This window comes from Mustela putorius, unplaced genomic scaffold (genome assembly GCF_011764305.1).
Source record: "Mustela putorius furo isolate JIRA1106 unplaced genomic scaffold, ASM1176430v1.1 tig00000430_pilon_pilon_pilon, whole genome shotgun sequence".
NCBI classification, from domain to species: domain Eukaryota; kingdom Metazoa; phylum Chordata; class Mammalia; order Carnivora; family Mustelidae; genus Mustela; species Mustela putorius.
Window position 1 is genome coordinate 7,838,037 of NW_025421377.1, and position 15,063 is coordinate 7,853,099.

General features: G+C 34.2%; 1 protein-coding gene across 6 annotated transcripts in view; it reads right to left on the reverse strand.

Moving 5' to 3' along the window:
• Positions 1-15,063, reverse strand: part of CLOCK (clock circadian regulator) — a 131,959-nt gene that overhangs the window by 99,995 nt on the left and 16,901 nt on the right. For 2 of the 6 annotated variants that reach the window (XM_013047308.2, XM_045079772.1), the window contains exon 3: positions 3,641-3,727. The exons of the other annotated variants lie outside the window; for them this stretch is intronic. The gene's annotated coding sequence lies outside the window, so the exon portion shown is untranslated. The remainder of the gene's footprint in view (positions 1-3,640; positions 3,728-15,063) is intronic. 6 annotated transcript variants of the gene reach the window in all.

The window sequence follows — 15,063 nt, forward strand, 5'->3', positions numbered from 1 at the left end:
GAGTAAGTTAATGTTGTGTGAATCAACATAGGTGACTCACATAAACAAGATGTTGATCAAAAAAGACAGTCAAAAGATGGTTAACAATAGACAATACTAATGAATAGTAAATGGAGTTAGAATAATAGTTACCTTTGGAAATGTGTGTTGACTGTCAGGGGGCATGAAGGAGGCTCCTAGGTTGATGAAAATATTCTATATCTTGATCTTGGTTAAACAAGTGTTGACTTCATAAAATTTAATCAAAAGGATACTCAAGATTTATCCACTTTATAAAAAGCATGGTTTAATTCAATGCAAAAAGTTTTAAAAGTTAGCAATACTGTATTAGTCCCTTAATTTTAAAATTTTTAACTTTCTGGTTGTTTTACTTGGTAAAATTCAAATCTAGGAAAACTAGATTTCTACATCAGTTTGCTTCTTAATTGGCTATTAAAAGATGTATTTACTTCCTTTATCAGTACAGTTAATGAAGAATGATCTTGATAGACTGATCTTTCCCAAATTATAAAGGCAACAGAAGGTCTAGGTTGAAGTTAGACCCATCCCATTATTTACAACCTAAAAATTGTAAGACGACTTTTTTTTTTCTTCTGAGACAATGTGTGTGTGCAAGTCGAGGGAGGGGCAGAGGGAGATGGGGAAAGAATCCTCAAGCAGACTCCTTGTGGAGCACAGAGCCCAATGCTCGGCTCAATCCCAGAACCCTGAGACTGTAATCCAATCAGAAACCAAGACACAGATGCCCAACTGATAGAACCACTCAGGTGCCCCTATTGATCAATGTTTCTATATTAATTCCAGATCCCCAGTTCCCATAATTTGTATTTGGTGGGGGATTAAAAAAAAAAAAAAGAAATTTAAGGCTTCTGAGGCTATGCAATTTTAACTAAAATTGCATAGCAAATCAAGGCAAGGTGTTAGCATAAGGCTGTTGTGAAAATGAAATAAATTACTAAATGTAGCATGCTTAGAATATAAGGTCTGGCACTAAAATAAAAAGCTCAAAAAGGTCATCAATTATTAGTAGCAGTTTAAGAACCACTATAGTAGATCCTTACTCTTGAATTTCCTTCAAAATATAATAAATTTAAGGTCAAATATAATAAATGTAAGACAGTAAAACCAGATCTACTTTTAAAAACAAAGCTGCTCTATGGCATTAAGGGAACACAATAGACTTTCAATAAAACAAGCTATAGTGGACATTATATTAAAGCAAAGTAGCAGATAGAAGAAAATTTAACACATTATATCTAAAATTTTTCAAGTTCTAAATTCTACTAATTGGTATTTAACTATGATTTTATGATTAAAAAAACTGATGAGATGGGACACCTGGGTGGCTCAGTTGATTAAGCGGCTGCCTTCGGCTCAGGTCATGATCCTGGGATCGAGTCCCACATCGGGCTCCTTGCTTGGCGGGGAGCCTGCTTCTCCCTCTGCCTCTGCCTGCCACTCTGTCTGCCTGTGCTTGCTCGCTATCTCTCCCTCTCTCTCTCTGACAAAAAAATAAATAAAATCTTTAAAAAAAAAAACTGATGAGATAATCAGCAAGAATACTGCTAATATAATGACTTCATCTTTGCAAAGCAGTTTTACATTTGCTAAGTTCTACTTCATTTTATCTCCACATTACTATAAAATAACTAAATTTTATAGACTATTGATAAGTCAAACTTATTAAATCTAATAAAGAATCACAGAACAGAGTATCTGCACTGACAACCACAAATTAAGCATAAAACACCCAAGAAAAAATATTGTTCAGATAGTACCACCATGTACACAGAGTCTCGTGGAAAGCATTTTGAAAAAAGGACAAACACTGTAAAGTGTATTTTTAATCAAAGTAAATAATTTAAAAGCAACAGTATTTGGACATAATCTCTAGGTTTTTAGTAATTGCTAATGTCATTTCTTTAAACTTTTTACTTGGAAATACCTTCAAACGTTCAGAAAAGTGCACAAATAGTTCAAAGAACTTTATGTATATTTTATCCAGACTGATCAATTAACATTCGCATCATTTTTCTCAACGTATCTGGATAAACATTTGCTGAACCATTTGAGAATAGGTTGTATCTATCATACCCTTTTACCCCTAAATATGTGAACATATGCCTCCTAAGAACAAAGACATTCCCTTAAATAGCCATAATATAGTTACTACCTTCAGGAAATTTAACAATTACACGAAATTTTAATTTAATGCATATTTTCCTTTCTTTTTTTTTTTTTTAACTGACCAAATGAAGTTCTCTAAGGCTTTCTTCCTCCTCCAACACAGGATCCAGTCCAGTCATGTAATGACTGCATTTAGCTGTCCAATCTCCCTAGAATCCTTCAATATGGAACAGTTTTCCTCCACTAAATGCCACTTAAACTATCTCATCATTAACAAGGTGTTCTGCAGGATAATACTTTAAAAGCTGGGTTCTTCAGCAAACTATACAGGGAAGGTTCATTAAAAAATGATAGTCAACGGATAAGTTGAGGAAGTTTCAGACGACTTAAGATGAAAATATATGAATCTTGCTATCCAAGAGAAGCTTTTAATATATATATAAATATATATATATAATATATATATTTATTTATATATTTACACACATACATTTTAAAGCTTTATAAGAAGAAGGCTTCTAAGTTTCTGAGATTGGTAATTTCTGGATTAGTTTATTTTAAAAAGTAACAATTTATAAACAACTTAGACAAATAAATCTGGCCAATGATTTCATGGCTATCTGTAAAGAACAGATCCAGAGAAAATTACGGTTTTCATCAAATTTCTCTTCTAGTTTTGTTTTAGTTTTTTTTTTTAATTCTCTCCTATAGTCAACAAAAAACACCCACTCCCAATAAGCAAACCTTTAAAGAAACTAGAATTACTGTGACCATACATACATATAATAGGTACTAGAGCTATAACAGATCTTATTCTTTTACTCAACACTGACTTTGTGCCAACCATGTGTCAGGCCTACAATAACCATGGTGGCATCCACTGTTTAAAAAACAGGCACAGTACTTACATTTAGGAAAATTAAAATTTAGTAAACCCAACACCCTTGGTTTCAGATAGAAAAGGTATTTTTTTCCCTATTTTGAAAATAAACCTACTAGCACTCAACCTATAAATACTTCTCCAACCATGAAGAGCATAGGTCAGTTAACTTATTCTGAAAAGGGCTACATAGTAAATACTCTTGGCTTTCTGGGCCCTAGGGTCTCTAATGCAACCACGTACTTAAATTAACTCTACCACTAGAGCATGAAAACAGCCATGCACATTATGTTAAAAAAAAAAAAAAGAGAGAGAGAGAGAGAGAGAGAGAGAGACTGTGTTCCAATAAAGCTTTATTCACAGATGCTGAAATTTGAATTTCATATGATTTTCACTTCACAAAATAGTATTCTTTTGAGATTTTCTTTTCCAAAATTCTAAAGATAAATTAAGGCTATCAAAACAAGTAGGAGATCATGCTCTAAATATTCTTATAATACTTTGTCCTATGCTTCTTGCCAGGTGATCGTATACCTTACTATAACCAACAATTATGAATTACACAGAAAAAAGAAAAAATACAGCATACCTCAGAGCTCAAAACGAAAACTGAAGGTATCTAGTGAAACTCACCAGGTTCTAAAAATTCATCTAAGAAGAATGCAGAATGTTCCAAACACATCTTACACTGTGACAGAATCAGCTTCTAAGTTTCAGTGGCTTTACAGGAAAAAATAAAATAAAAATACTGTAAAACAAGGGAGGCTGTGGAGATAATGTTAGCCAAAGCCTAAGCAAAAATATCTCTACTATTTTTTTTCCCATGCATGTATACAGCATTAATTGGGGCCTCCTATGTGCCAGGAACTGGGGATGCAGCAATGAACATGTCAGATCCCATCAACCCGTGTGGGAGCTCACTATGTAGGGCAACTCCAAATGGGATGAAAGGCTTTAAGAACCATGACGTTGTGAGGGGAAGGTATGGCAGAAAAACAAACCAGTCTGGTGAGAATTGGTTAGGAACAGCCTCCTAAAGGAGAAGCATTTAATGGAAGCATGAACAGGATCTGGCCAGATAAAGAAAGGCAGGAGGGAAGAGAAAGTGTTTCATCCAAAGTGAACAGCAGGTTTAAAGGGCCAGATATAACAGAGAAGTCAGCATTTGTGTAGAAGTAAAATAAGTGCAATGTGGCTGCTCAGAGTAAGAAAGGAGATAAAAATAACATTCTTGGAGGTGAGACAGATAACATAGGAAACAGGCGAAGCAATTTGCCCCAGTCACAGAGTCACAAAGGGGTAAAAGGCAGAGCCCATTTCAAACCTTCATCACCTGACTGGGATATACTACCCATTCTTAAGTTCTTTTCAACCCACTAGCCTTGAGGGTTCAGAGGGGGCCCTTGGAAGGAAGCTGAGGAAAAAATGCTTGTGAAGGATGATACTTTTAGGGGGCTTTTGCAAGGGCCTAAGGGAAGACTGCCTTGGGCCGATAGCCTACCTCCCTATGAATGAAATGGACAACTAACCATCAAGAAATCCTACTGCATGGGGTGTCTAGGTGGCTCAATGGGTTAAAGCCTCTGCCTTCAGCTCAGGTCATGGTCTCAGGGTCCTGGGATCAAGCCCCACATCGGGCTCTCCGCTCAGAGGGGAGCCTGCTTCCTCCTCTCTCCCTGCCTGCCTGCCTCTGTGACTACTTGTAATATCTATCAAATAAATAAAATAAATAAAATCTTAAAAAAAAAAAAAAAAACCTCCTGCAGAATGATGGCAAAGAAGTCAGTCTCCAGCATCGTTCTCAGTTATTAACAATTACCAAGCACTTTACTATGTGTGAAGCCCTGCTGTAAGTGCTTTACATATGTATTAACTAACTCAATCCTCATAATATCCCTATGAGGTACGTACTTTTATGACCCTCTATTTCCAGTGTGATTTTATAAAACCATCCAATCATGGCCAGTAATTCTTATTAACAATTAAAGTTAAAATGATTAGAAACATTAATATTTCTCACCACAATATTAAAAGCATTTTCATTACCCTTCTACCAGAAAAGTACCATTTTAAGTATCAATTAACAAAAATAAAAGACTACAACATTAATTCGGTTAATTTTTTTAAAAAACTAGCAGTTCTATTAAGGAAAGAATCTGGAAAATCCTGTTCTCCTTATTCATTCGCTCACTATGGTCTGTTCTGATAAGAAAAACACACCACATTCCTGGCCTCATGGAGTTTTAGGCACTGAAATACAATGATGTTTGATACTCCTGGGCAATTACATTTTGCAACATATACTAAGTTTTGGGGGGTTTTTTTGGGGGGGGTCCGAAGTTTTTTTGAATGAAGAAACAACAATCACACAGACAAAATCTGATGCAACAAAAGACAATCAAAACTTGAGGGAGCAGATTGTGAGCAAAAATATACAAATGTTAAAAGAGGAAGAGAGAGAATAAGAAACTGTTCTACTGAGCAGTATACTCAGGAAGAATGAAAAGAATCCTCACTCAAAGAGAGCATAGAGAAATGGTAGTAATTAGTGCACAATGATGAAGGTCCTTAAGGAAATTAACAGTAATGAAAATAAAAAGTATATGAATATTCTGCAGCATTAGATTCAAGACTATCATCTAGTGATGAAAGATTAAACCTTAATCCAGCAGACTTCACACTGGGGACCAGATGGTTTTAGAAGAATCAACTTCCATATCCTTAATTTCCAGAGTTACCAACCAATTACTAGAATTAATACCAAGGTCAGAGCCTTATACTCGTTTCTCCTTTCCTACACTCTACATCCCCTACACTATACATTTAATAATCCTCCTTCTTGCAGTTCACAAAAGATGTATCTCTCACACATCTAACATCTCACTACAATGCATCTCCTCGAATTGCTAAAAAACATCCAGAACACCAAAGTAATTTGAAATATTGGCATCAGGGGAACACTTAATGGAAGCACCATATATCTAAGGTGGTTTTTTCTTTTCCCCTATTCCTTACACTTCTGTTAACAATAATACCTGATATTAAAAAGGAGATATTTTGGCCCAAATGGGCTGCTACAACTTTGGGAGGTGAGAATTAAGAAAAACTTCTGATTCAGAAAGCTCACATGAGAGAGAATCCAATGAAAACAGTGATGATAAATATTGAAAAGTGCTATAATTTAGTTCATCCAGGTAAAAACAGTATGACTAGAGTCCTTACATAACTTATCTAGAATTGTTTAGAATCTAAGATCTGGAAAGCATCTTGAATTAGAATTCAACATCTGTACTTTCAACCATTCTCAAAAAAAAAAAACAACAGTCACCTGTGTCATACGTACGTCTGTGAACTGAAAATACTGTGCATGGTTTTAATCAGTTGAAAAGAGCACTTAAAATAAAAACAAAAAAGAAAGAAAGAAAGAGACAGAAAGAGCTCTTACTGTCAAATCAATAGCATCTTTCCAAGTGAAAGTAGTGAACACTAAAGTTAGTGTTTTACATTTTTTTATTGAGAAACATTTTCATTAACTTTTGTTAAAAGAATATTGGACACAGTGAATCCGTATTTTTTTCTAACCTGGACAAGACATCATGCTGTCACATATCAACCAATTCTTTGCCCAGTTTTTCATCCCTATGTAAACTTATGAGATACAGATTAATTTATCAGGAATATGCTATATATTCTACTATAAATGATATACTTAATAAAAAGTTACCAATAATCTTTTGTAAACCTCATACTAATGGCCTAAAAAAACCAAGAATATATTTATGTTACACTCATAGTAATTATAATGTAGAAGAAAATTCTTTAACACTTAGACCACTATGGTCACAGTTAGTAAACATTAAAAATTTCAATTTACATTCATATTTTTGATGCCCAGAAACACGTTTCAAGTGCTGAAAAAAAAAAAAAAAAAGAACTACCAACCCAGAATCCTGTATCCAGACAAAATATTCTTCAGGAAAGAGAGGGAAATTAAAACATCCACAAATGAAGGCAAACAAAGTAAATCTGTCACCAGTAAAACTATCCTAGCATAATAGCTAAAGGAGGTCCTTCAGACAGAAAATACATTTACATATGTATTAACTAACTCAATCCTCATAATATCCCTATGAAGTAGGTACTTTTATTATTTCCAGTGTGATTTTATAAAACCATTCTATCATGGCCAGTAATTCTTATTAACAATTAAAGTTAAAATAATTAGAAACATTAACATTTCTCACCACAATATTAAAAGCATTTTCATTACCCTTCTATCAGAAAAGTACCATTTTAAATATCAATTAACAAAAATAAAAGACTACAACATTAATTCAGTTAATTTTTTTTTAAATCTAAAAGAAGTATTGGAAAATCAGGAAGTATGGCAAGAATAGAACATGAATAAATACAACAGACTTTCCTTCTCTTATATTCTTCTTATATTATTTTTAACGGCTTAAGCAAAAATGATGACGCTGTGTGGTATGGTTCTCAAAACGCAGGAAAAAAAAGGCAATATATTAGAAATGGAGGGGGGATAAAGAGACTTAAGAACCAGCAGGATATGATAAATTATGTATACATAAAACAGTTCCTAGAGCAATGACAAAAAAGCTATTCAAAGAGATACCATATCTCAAGGTAGAGAAAGAGACCTAATAGTGAGAGGGCTAGTCCTTCAAAGAATTTCAGCTAATAAGAACAAAAGAAATTACAGATGGGCAATAATCATTAATAGATTTGAAACAATTAGAGAAAAAAGAAACAGTAAATTTCACAATGGATCATAGGGTTACCAACTGCATGTGAACTTATGAGCTCTTAGCACTAATCAATCTTAGCATCTCCAAAAGTGAGACAACCAAATATTAAGAACCCCCTCAGGTAATATGTAATACATAGTACTACTTATAAAATATTCTTGTTGAAAAGAGTCAAAATAGGATCAAACCTTTAGATCATATATTCCTTTTTTAAAGATTCTATTTATTTATTTGACAGAGACAGACACAGGAAGAGAGGGAACAGAAGCAGGGGGAGTGAGGGGCGCCTGGGTGGCTCAGTGGGTTAAAGCCTCTGCCTTCGGCTCAGGTCATGATCTCTGGACCCTGGGATCGAGCCCCACATCAGGCTCTCTGCTCAGTGGGGAGCCTGCTTCCCCCTCTCTCTCTCTCTGCCTGCCTTTGCCTCCTTGTGATCTCTGTCTGTTAAATAAATAAATAAAATCTTTTAAAAAAAAAAAAAAAAAGAAGAAGAAGAAGAAGCAGAAGCAGGGGGAGTGGGAGAAAAACAGGTTTCCCGCCAAGCAGGGAGCCCAGTGCTCAATCCCAGGATCCTGGGATCGCGACTGGAGCCGAAGGCAGACACCCAATGATTGAGCCACCCAGGTGCCCCCAGATCATATATTCTTAACTGGAGTAATATCACACCCAAAAGGTAAAAAGATCTTAAAATAATAAATTAAAAGTTTCTTACCCTCCAAAGCACAACACTATGATCTGTCCCCTGGGTCTCAGGAGGTAGACAACAAAAAATTCTAAAAAGGCCCTTTAACGGGACAATAATGAAAAAAGAAAACAGTAAGTTAATAAACACTACTTTGGATCAAATTTCCAGTTTACATTACTACTGGAAGAAAACAAATAAAATGACATCAGGAAAAAGCAATCAGAAAAACCCAGAATGTGAAATATTCCATAGAACAGTTCCTTCAACACGGAAGGAAGGTAAAGGCAAATGGAGGACAGGGCCCATCAATTGTTCTGAAATTTAAAAAGACTCAAAGTCTTCAGTTTTAAAAATATACTTAGAAATACAGAACAATGACATGTGGAATTTGCTTCAAAACAATATTAGGAAAGGAAGTGAGGGTCTAGATGAAAAAAGACCCCATTATTAAAGCTGGGTGACAGAATTCTGTCATTTCATCATTCTATTCTGTATACTCTTGTATAGTTTAAAATATTCCATTAAAACAAAATCATGAGTTATTTTAGGAAGATTCTTCTTCCTAAATCTATTCTCAGATTTCTTATGAAATTAGAGAACTATATACACACAATAAAATACAGTAGCTAAAAAAAAAAAAGAACAAAATAAATAAGTAATATCAATTAACTCTGGAAGAATCAGATTACCTAGGGTACAGAAGAAAACTCAAAACAAAACAAAATATCCTCAAGACACTCCTGAATAAACTGCACTGCATGAAACAAAACCAGGACACTATATATTTAACAAACAATAATACATATTTTGCTACACCAATAACTATTAAAAATGCTTTACAAATATAAACTCCTTTGCCCACAAACTAGTTATTATCTTCATTTTGGTTACAGTAAGTAACCTAAGATAATATATTAAGTGGTGGAGTTGAGATCTAAACCCACACAGTCTGGTAGTCTGGTTCTACTGCACAAGCTTGTAACTACTATACCATGTTGCTTTTTGAAATGATACAAGGAATATTAACAATGCTTTTACAGACATTCACAGAAAGGCAGAAAGATATAGTTGAAGGAATATGTCAGAATACTTAATAAAAAAGAAGAGGTAGAAAACATGAGAAGAGATAAAAGAGGTAAAATCAATCCAGAACGCCAACATTCTATTGGTAAGCATTTCAAAATGGGAGAACAAAGAAAACCAAGAACTATTACCAAAGAAACAATAAAAGAACATTTCCCACCTGCAGGAAGACACAGGCATTTCAACCACAAAGGGCCCATCAACTCCAAAGGGTCCAGTGAGGACAAAAATAATTCATACCTAGACAAATAACTTTTAAGAGTCCAGAACTACAAAGATCCTGAAGCTTCCAAAAAGAGAGGAAAGGAGTCCTTTAGAAAGTAACAAGTCTCAGAATAACATCAGACTTCTCACCATCTTGACCCAGAGAAAAAGAGCAAAACCCTCAAGTTCTGAGGAAAAATTAACCTAAACCTAAATTTCTACACCCAGCCAAACTATCGAGCAATTATGAGCCAGGCCAAAGCCATCTGAAGACAGCAAAAATTTAGAACCTTGTAAGTACTCTGGATACTGACATTAATTTAGGACACATTCCAGAAAGAGGGAGAATGCTATGAAAGAGATGTAGTGGGAATCTAAGAAACAGTAAATCTAACCCAGAAATGCAGGAATACCTTTGAATGGAAGCTATAAAGACTTCCAAACCTATCATGACTAAAGCAGGCAGGAAGAGAGCTCTAAAAGAGATCTGTCCAGGACAACTAGAGATTCCATCAACAAATAATAGATGTTATGATTCAAGCAGGAAACATGTGAGGATATAGTAAAGGTATCTTTTTCAAGGAAAAAGGCAATTAAGGATGATAATGGCAGAAGATAAACAATATAAAGCAAACTAATAGGAAAATCAAGTCAGATTATAAAGCAAACTAGTAGTAAGATTTTGAAAAACTTCCTATTTGTAAGTAAAGATGATCCAACATAGATAGCAAATATTTTATTTTTTGAGTTCCATTAGCATCATGACCTTGAACCCACCGAGAACAAAAATTAACCTTAGCTCAATAACTACAATTTACTGTATTTAAAATCAACCTGACAAGCCTAGATTCTTGTCATTACAGAACAAAACATAAATGTTACATTATAAACCTACTCAAATACAAAACAAAAGATAGAAATGGAAATGAAGGAGTAGAAGACACAAGACAAAGAAAAGGATAAAGTCTTGATGTTCTTTTTTATTATTATTTAAAGATTTTATTTTTAAGTCATCTCTACACCACATATGGGGGCTCAAAATTACAACCTGCAAGAGTCACATGCTCTACGAACTGAGCCAGCCAGGTACCCCAAAAGACCTAGTGTTCTTAACTTGCATAGTAGGGATTTAAAATACAGTATCTGAGGAATTCAAATATTTTATTTACAGTTGAAAACATTAATGAAAGAACTAAATATAGTAAGTATTAAACTGGAATACAAAGAGAAAAAAGAAGTCTAAGGATAAATAGCTAAATCCTCATCTTTTTTAGCAGGAAGTAAAGAGACATAATTGAAGTTTATTAATCAAGAAATAAAAGCAGATCACAGAGGAAGAAAAGCCCAGGACCACATGCTTCACAGGAAAATTCTCTAAAACATTTAAAGATCCTCCTCAGGGGCGCCTGGGTGGCTCAGTGGGTTAAAGACTCTGCCTTCGGCTCAGGTCATGATCCCAGGATCCTGGGATTAAGCCCCACATGGGGCTCTCTGCTCAGCAGGGAGCCTGCTTCCTCCTCTCTCTCTCTGCCTGCCTCTCTGCCTACTTGTAATCTCTGTCTGTCAAATAAATAAATAAATAAATATCTTTTAAAAAAATCCTCCTCAAACTCTGCCAAAGAATTAAAAAGGAGGCAACATTTCCAAATTCATTCTATAAGGCCACCATTACCCTGATACCAACACCAGAAAAAGACACAATAAGAAAATCAGAGAATAATATCCGTGATGAATACCAATGTAAAAATCCTCAACAAAATACTAAGAAACCAAATTCAACAGCCCATTAAAAGGATTACATACTATGATCAAGTGGTATGTATACCAAGAATGCAAGGATGTTTCAACATATGAAAATACATCACTATAACACACCACATTAAGAAAATGAAGGAGAAAAAAACACATGAACATTTCAACTGATACAGAAAAAGCATCCAACAAAATTAAATGCCATTTCCCAACAAAAACACTCAGTAAGCCAGGAACAGAACTACTTCAACATAATAAAGGCCTAATATGAAATGTCTACAGCTAACATCATACTCAAAAATGAAAAAATGAAAGCTTTTCCTCTAAGATTAGGAACAAGGCATCACTTCAACATAGTGCTGGAAATCCTACCTAGAGCAGTTATTAGGCAAGAAAAAGAAATAAAAGGCATCTAAATAGGGAAGGAAGAAATAAAAGTTTACTCTTTTCACTGATGACATATATTTACAAAACCCTAATGATCCTACACCTAGCAAAAAACTTTTAAAACCAATAAATGATTTCAGCAAAGCTATGTAATATAAAATTGACAAACAAAAACCAGTTATGTTTCTACACACTAACAATGAGCAATCTGAAAAGGAAATTAAGAAAGCAACTGCATTTACAATAGCATTAAAATAAATAAAATACCCCAACTTGGTGAAAAACGTGTATACTGAAAAATACAAAATACAACTAAAAGAAATCAAAGATACAAATAAATGGAAAAATACTCTGTATTTATGAATTGCTTCCTATGACTAGTGGCTACTACTGTCCAGCACAATTATGGAATACTTTCATCACCAGAGAAAGTACTATAAAACAATCCTGGTAGAAATTATAATGTAACAAAACTAGAAAATTAACAATAAAAATTTTTAAAAGGCTCTCTACCCTGTAAATTAATGTCTCTGTTTTTACATGTTTTCTATTTTTTATAAACCTTGCTATTTTTTGTTTGTGTTTATTGAGTGCAAAGTATATTTTGTCTATAAAGTTTCTTTCCATTTACTAAAATGAGTTTTATACTGACTCATCTGCCTTTTCCATGTTACTTTTTTGTTCATATTTTTGGCAGTTTTACTTAAGGCGTGTGCCAATTTTTTTAAGTTTTAATTTCACATCACTTTTTTTTAATAGGACTTGCATTAGTTTCCTAGGGCTTACAAAACAAAGGACTACAAACTGGGTGGCTTAAAACAACAAATACTTACTCTCTCACAGATTAGGTATGTGCCTTCTATACCCAGTCTGTGAAAGTTTTTATCTTGGAAGAACATTGAACTTTATTAATGCTTTTCCTGTATCTATTCACTAATAATAAATTGTGATTTTTATCTTTCATTCTATTAATGCTGTTTATCACATTCAATGACTCTTATATGTCGAGTCATCCCTGTACCCCAGGATATACCCTATTTGATCATGGTGTATGAACCGCTTAATGGGCCACTGAATTTAGTTTGCTAGGATTCTGTTGAGAATTTTTGCATCTATATTCCTCAAAGAACATTGGCCTCTAGAATTCTTGTAGTATCCTAACCCAGCTTTGGTATGAGGATAATGCTTGTCTTATAAAATGACTTTGGGAGTACTCCTTCTTCTTCTATTTTTGGAAGAGCATAAGACTAGTGTTAATTATTCTTCAAATGTTTGGTAGAACTCACCAGCGAAACCTGATCCTGGGCTTTTCTTTATCGGCAGATTTTTGATTACTATTTCAGTCTCCTTATTTTCTACTTCATAATTCAATCTTGGTAGGTTATGTTTCTAGGAACTTACCCTTCCTTTTAGGCTAACTAATTTGTTGGCATATAATTGTTCATAGTAGACTCACGATCCTTTCCGTTTCTGTTGTATCAGTTGTAATGTTTCCTCATTCATTTCTGAATTTGATTCTTTTTTTCTTAGTCTAGACAAAGATCTGTCGAGCCTCTTTCCAAAGAACCAGCTATGAGTTTCCTTCATCTTTTATATTGTTGTCTCAGCCTCTAGTTCATTTATTTCTTCTTTCAACTGTTTTCTTCCTTCTACAAACTCTGGGCCTAGAGTGTTGTTTTTTCATTCTAGTTCCTTGAAGTGTAGTTATATTGTTTGTTTCTGTCTTCCTTTTTTCTTAATCTAAGGTATTTATCACTATGAACTTCCCTATTAAAACTGTCTTTGCTATATCCCATGTGTTTTGGTGTGTTTCCATTTTTAAGAGATATAGTTTACTCTTGAGCACCACAGATTTGAACTGCACAGGTCCATTTATATATGGGGTTTTTTCATATACATACTATAAATTTTTCATGTAATTTTAATAACACTTTTCTATAGCTTTGTTGTTAAGAATACAGTATAAAACACACAAAACATACAAAATATATTTTAATCAACTGCTTATTTTGACCAGAAGGCTTCCTTCTGGTTAACAGTAGGCTATTAGTAATGTTTAAAGGAAGCCAGAAGTTATACGTGGATTTTTGACTAAGCAGGATTTTTGACCCCGTGTTGTTCAAGAAGCAACTATATTTTCATTTCTTTTACTTTCTTTAACCTGTTGATTGTTCAGGTGGGTGTTATTTCCATACAACTATGAATTGTCCAGTTTTCCTCTTGTTGTTTCTAATTTTATTCCACCGTGGTTAGAAAAGATACTGGATATGAAGTTATTCTTCCTACATTTGCTAAGGCTTATTTTGTGACTTAAGATGTACTCTATCCTAAAGAGTGTTCCATGCACACTTGAGAAAAACGTGTATCCTGCTGCTGCTGCTGCTGGGTGGAATGTTCTGTTCTATGCATAAAGTGTATTTCATGTCCATTGTTTCCTTAGATCATCTGTCCATTGTTGAAAGTAGGGTATCGAAGTCCCCTACTATTCTTGTATTGTTATTTCTCCCATGATTATCTGTTATTTTCTTAATGTGTTTAGATGCTCCAATGTGGGGTATATATATAATTGAGATATCTTAATGAATCGACCCCTTTTTCATTTTATAATGACTTTGTCTCTTGAGACAGTTTTTGACTTAAAATCTATTTTGCCTGATATAAGTATAGCTACCCCTGCTCTCTTTGGTTTCCATTTGCATAGATTATCTTTTTCCATCCCTTCATTTTGAGCCTACATGTGTCCTTAATGCCAAAATGAGCCTCTTGTAGGCAGCCTATACTTCGGTCTTGTTTTTAAATCCAGTCAGCCACTCTATGCCTTTTGATTAGAAAATTTAATCCATTTGCATCAAATTATTGATAGGTAAGAACTTACTAATGCCATTTTATTGTTTCCTGACCATTTCGTGTAGTCCCCTTATTCCTTTCTTCCTCTTGCTGTCTTTGTGAACTGACTTTCTGTGGTGTAATGTTTTGAATCCCTTCTCTGTCTTCTGTGAATGTACTGCAGGTTCTGCTTTGTGGTTGCCACGAGGCTTACATAAAACATCTTATAGGCATAACAGTCTATTCTAAGCTAACAACTTAAACATACAAAAATTCCATTCTTTCATACCCCCTCCAATATTTTGTTTTTGATGTTGAATTTACTTTTTATGGTCCATATAAACTGCTGCAGC